Consider the following 6,000-nt stretch of genomic DNA (forward strand, 5'->3'; position numbering starts at 1 on the left):
TTGACTTACCCAGGGTAGCTTGTTAGCAAAAAAGCTAGGACTAGAACCCAAGCTTACAAGCCAGGATATTCCCCACAATTCCTTAGATCCAAGTTACAAAGTATGTTTGGTACTTTCACTCACTCCAGGTCACTTAGAGCCAACAAATAATGATTTGCCTGAGATGATAAAACAATATATGCTACAGAGAGAACCCAGGGTTTGAATAGCTTTGGAGGAAAAAAACCCCAAAATCTCTTAAATTGACCTCATTATTTGAGCTTCTTTCCAGGAAACTTTTCTATATGTATTTTTCCCTCTGACTATACTTAAATAGCCCCATTGAGCTGTATTATGTATGCTGTATTATCATTTTTTCTGTATTACTTTTCTTCTCTGCTTGCTTGGGCAGGAGGGTAGCCTTGGAGCCAGCCATAGGCATAGGCATCACCACCCTCAGATAGCGGTTAACTGGTTAATGGGGGCCCTTGCTCAGTGCCCCAGGCTTTTGTTATCCAAATGAAATTAAATTTTGAGAGACACTGCTCTAGAAGGCCGTCCTTGAGTTGTCTCGTGGCCGAGATGCTGCCCCTGGACAAGGTGGCGAGCTTCAAGGAAGGAGCCAAACCAGTTTCCACCCTCACTGTTTCAGACCACACTCCAGGTACTTGAACCGCAGATTCTGTGCTCTCACTGTTAGCCTGATTCCAGGGCTCACATTGGCATCTTCTCCAAGTCTGTCCTTCCTGCATGGGTCACACCACGGAGGTGCGTTCCTTCAAGCCCTGAGGAAGCCAGGGGTGTTGTTTGTGGCATGTGTGGATAAGTGTGGATGTGAGAGTTGGAATGCAGGACTGAGAGGAGAACAGGTGGGCTTTGCTCCTGAGAATACCAAGGAGTCTGAAAGTTCTAAATTTGAACCAGACCATCTAGATGTTTACGAAGCAGTATTTGTTCTGGTAAGAGTCTATGAGATGATTAATTTAAAAACAGATGCACTTGATTTATTTAAATATTTCAATGTATGCGATATGAACCTCCATTTGTACTTTTTACATGTCTTGCAAAATGTTGTGGGCAGACGTTGGGTGCAGAAGAGAATTTGAATCCTGGCTTAACTTTTTAAGGAACTTTATACGTGTGAGAAAAGGGGCACTTGGGTGGCTCAGTCAGTGAGGCGCCTGACTCTTGATTTCAGTTCAGGTCATGATCTCAGGGTGGTGGGATCCAGCCCCGGTCTAGCTCCACACTAGGCATGGAGCCGGCTTGAGGTGCTCTCTTTCTCTCCCTTTACCCCTCCATGCTACACGCTGTCTCTCTGTCTCAAGAAAATAAAGAAGTGTGAGAAAATACTGTCTACAATTTTCTGCTGCTTCATCTATGAAAGAGGAGTAATTACAGTATGTCCTCTTAAGTATGGTACACCAAGTATCACAGTAAATATGGAGAGTCTAGTCTAGTGCTTAGAACATTTAAGTGTCTTTTCCCCTAAACATGAGCTAGTTATCCTTTTTCTTTCCCATGAGTTTAATGGTAACTTTTTGACAGCATGGTCAAAGTTAAAGACAGAAAGCAGGCTTTTTAAAATTTATTTTTTATTAAACATACAATATTATATTAGTGACAGGTGTATAACATACTGATTTGACTATTCTCTATGCCATGCTCTCCACAATGTATTACCATCTGTTACCATGCAAAGTTGTTACTGTATTACTGTATTCCCTCTGCATAATTTTCACCCCTATGACACTTATTTTCTAGCTGGGAATTTGTACATCTTAATTCCCCTCATCTATTTTGTCTATTCTGTGACCTCCTTCCCCTCTGGCAACCGCTAGTCTCATTTGTTTTCTGTATTTTTGAGTCTATTTCTGTTTTTTGTTTGTTTGCTTGTTTTTTTCCCTAGATTCCACGCATAAGTGAAATGATATGTTATTTTTCTTACTCTGATTTATTTCACTTATCATAATACCCTTAGGTTCTACCATATTGTCACAAATGACACGATTTTATTATTTTTTTTATGGTTGAGTGATATTCCTCAGTGTATGGGGGGAGGAGAGAGAGAAGATTCTTGCACAAAAATCTTTACAAGGAAGGGATTTGTTCTTCATTTTATAAAGAAGTGTTAAATGCTAGTGCAAAGTCCGTCTCTATATATTTCCATATAGCTTTCACCAAAAATATTTTATCCACTCGCCTATTGGTGGACACTTGGGTTGCTTCTGTATCTTGGTTATTATAAACAATGCTGCAGTACATGTAGGGATGCACATGTCTTTACAAATTAATGTTTTTATTTTCTTCAGGTAAATAGCCAGGAATGGAATGACTAGATCATAGGATAGTTCTATTTTTGTTTTTTGAGGTGCCTCCATATTGTTTTCCATAGTGGCTGCACCAATTTACATTCCTACCAGTAGTGCACAAGGATCTCCTTTTCTCCACAACCTAGCCAACACGTGTTATTTCTTGTCTTTTGTGATGGTAGCCATTCGGACAAGTGTGAGCTGTTAACTTACTGTGGTTTTTATTTAAATTTCCCTGAGGATTCTTTTTTTCTTTAAAGATATATTTATTTATTTTAGAGAGAGAAAGGGAAAGAGTGAGAGAGATTAAGAGAGCATGAGTGAATGCAGGGAGGGGCAGAGAGAGAGGGAGAAAGAAACTTCAGCAGACTCCTCGCTGAGCGCAAAGCCCTACGTGGGACTTGATCTCAAGACCCTGAGATCATGACCTGAGCTGAAACCAAGAGTCAGCCGACTGAGCCACCCGGGGGCCCCATCCCTGATGGTTCTCGTGTCTTTGAGAAGGCATTTTGAATTACATGGCACTTAATCATAGTTACAGATAGAAGGTGAAGCAGATTCTGTTCAGTTTAGAGTGGATCAGGTCTGGGCTGCAAATGAAATGTTAGCTGACCATCATCCTTCACGTGCAGTTAACTGAGGATATGCTCATCAGTAACTTCCAGGACCAGAGTGAATGAGGGAGCAACATTTTTGGGGTTTCCTTCCTAATTCTGGGAGGAAGAAAACCATGTAAGGCAGGAGAGAAAGGCATGGGAAGTTCCTTCTAGAATACTGGTTCTTGAGTGCTGTTTTCCCTTAGAGCTTCTGTACTTTCTTCTCATTCTGAGTAGGGAATGGGGGAGATCCTGAAGCCCAAATAAGATCCAAGAATCACAAGGAAGAGGGAGGATGATCCTAATGAGATGGGAATGGAGTAAAATAGCCAAAAGGAGAAGAATACATAGATTTAAGGAAAGCAGAAGATGAAGTCAGGAGAGAGAGGCATCTGTTGAGTTAACCTGAGGAAAGAAGGGGGAGGCATAGCAGCCAGGTTACTCTCTGGGAAAAAGCAACAGGGCTTGTCTGAGGGGGTGTGTGTGTGTGTGCGCGCGCATGCGTGCATGTGCGTGTGCAGGTGCACATGTGTGTTCTTCATGCCTTCTCTGTTCCTTTGTTTGGGGGGTGTCTGCAGAGGCTGTCAAATATGGGTTTAGAATCTTGGTGTGGGTGGTGGTTACTTAGCAGCAGTGAGCCCGGGGGGTACTTTAAAGAATGCAGTTCTAGCACAAAAAATCATTACAAGAAAATATTTATTTTTCATTTTATAAAGAAATGTTAAATGTCAGTAAAAAAATAAGTGTGTTTCTAGATACTTCCATGTAACTCTCACCAAAAATATTTTAATAAGTTTTTTCCTTCTGTCATCTTGGAATTTCTGTCATACTGAATTGAACTCATTTCAATGAATACTTCTGGTTTGAAATAAGATTATCCCTGTATGACTACAGCATTAATCAGTGTTCTATAATAAGGTGTTAAATAACATTTTAAGCATGATCTTTGGATTATAGATTTGTGTAACAATCCACTTGGGTATGAGGGAAACATATGTCTGGAATTTAACCTTGGAGTTTTTATTTAATTGGGCATTAATTCCAGATGCTTATTACTTAGTTTTTTCCCCCTACATCTAATATACCATATGCATGCAGTTTGGTTCAGGACACTGGTCTCATTTCACCAAAATACAAAGCATTCATCAGATAACAAATCCGTGAACTTACTAGTCATGATTATTGTGACAAAATAATCATTGTTAACAGACAAACTTTTCCCCATAAATTTGAAGGGGACCTTCTTAGTGTCTCTACCCATGGAGAACCTGTCTAGGTTATTTCACTGTAGAGCTGGACACTGGAGAGATGGTCTCAATGATGTTCACTGAATTAACCCTGGAACTGTGCTACTCTGAAATTTTTATTATATTAGGGAATAAACATCATTTTTTCAATAAGGCTTTATATATCTTGACACAAAGTATCTCATAAAACACTTACAGAAGAATGAGATAGTTGAGTGTCACTCCTTTTTCTACATGTCTATTTTTGTTAAACATCATAATGATATTAATTTTGGTAAATATCACTAAAATGTGTTACCAATAATAGTATTTTCTAATAACTATTATCCTTAATACTTATTATTGTCAAATTCCTTATTCTGTCACATTTTTTTCCAGTGCATTTTTACTGCTAGGCACTCAGTGTAGGTACCCAAATGGCTAATGAATACAAGAGAAAGTAATGATTAGTGATCAGCAAAGTACAAATGAAAATACAGTAAGATATGAGGCACCTGGGTGGCTCAGTGGGTTAAGTGTCTGCCTTCAGCTCAGGTCCTGATCCCAGGGTCCTGGGATCAAGCCCCAGCTTGGGCTCTCTGCTCAGCAGGGAGTCTGCTTTTCCCTCTCTCTCTGCCTTCTGTTCTGCCTGCTTGTGCTTTCTCTCTCTCTGTCAAATAAATAAATAAAATCTTTAAAAAGAAAATACAGTAAGATATTACTACTCTCCCTCAAGAATAAGAATTCAAAAAGACCATGACTACCAAGAATAAGAATTTTCACTCAATGTTGGTAGATGTGTAAACTGATACAAAATATTTTAGAAAGTTGATAATTATCTACAAGGTCATGAATGCGACTTTACCCTGTGACTCAGCAATTCCACTCCCAGTTAAATACCCGACAGAAATGGGTGCACGTATGCACCAAAAGACATGTGCAGCTGGCTTCATAGTAGTATTGGTCATAACAGCGCCAAACTATGAGCGACCCTAAGTGCCCATCAGGGTAAGCGGAAGCATACGTGACAGTGTGTGCGTGGTTTAGTTTCAGAGCCCTAATACCGGGTGAAAGAAGCCATAAAGGAATGCTACTATCTGGTTCCATTTATAAATGCATTTTCAACAGTGAAACTAAACTAGAGGGCTAGAAATCACAATAGTTGTTATCTTTGGGAAGGGGCCTGGGATGAGGATTGGGAAGAGTCCCAGGGGCAGCTCCTGGTGTAGTTATATGGGCACCTGCTTTCATGAATTCAGTGAGCTGTGAATTCATGGTTTTCTGCTTTGCTGACTGTGTTACCACTGTACTTGTTTCCCAGGGCAGCCATAACAGAGTACGTAACCTGCGACTTAAAACAATAGAAACTTATTCTTTCACAGCGCTAGAGGGTGGGAGTCCAAAATCAAGGTGTCCACCAAGCCTTGCTCCCTCGGAGCCTCTGGGTGGAATCTAGCCTCTGGTGGGGCTTGTCGATCTCCATGTTCCTTGGCTTGGAACTCCTTCACTCTGGTCTCTGTCTCTTTTGTCACAAGGTATTTTTTTCTTTGTGTCTCCGTCTTCCCAATGGCTTCTTGTAAGGGCACCAGCCATATTGGGCTGAGAGCCCACTCTCCTCCAGTATGAAGTCATCCTAAAGAATGACACTTGTTATAACCCCGTTTCCAAATAAGGTTACAATGTGAGATGCTTAGGTTTAAGACATCAATATATCTTTTAGGGGGACTGAATTCAACTCATAACACTCATTAAAAAAAGAAGAAGGGAAGAAAATGTTTTCATCTTACCACCTAGCTGTTATTTTGTTGTATACATTTTCAGGTTTCTCTACATATCTGTTTCTGTCTCTGTCTCTGCCTTTATCTCTCTAAATCATACTACACACAG

Source organism: Martes martes, assembly GCF_963455335.1.
Source record: "Martes martes genome assembly, chromosome: 2".
Classification (NCBI taxonomy): Eukaryota; Metazoa; Chordata; class Mammalia; order Carnivora; family Mustelidae; genus Martes; species Martes martes.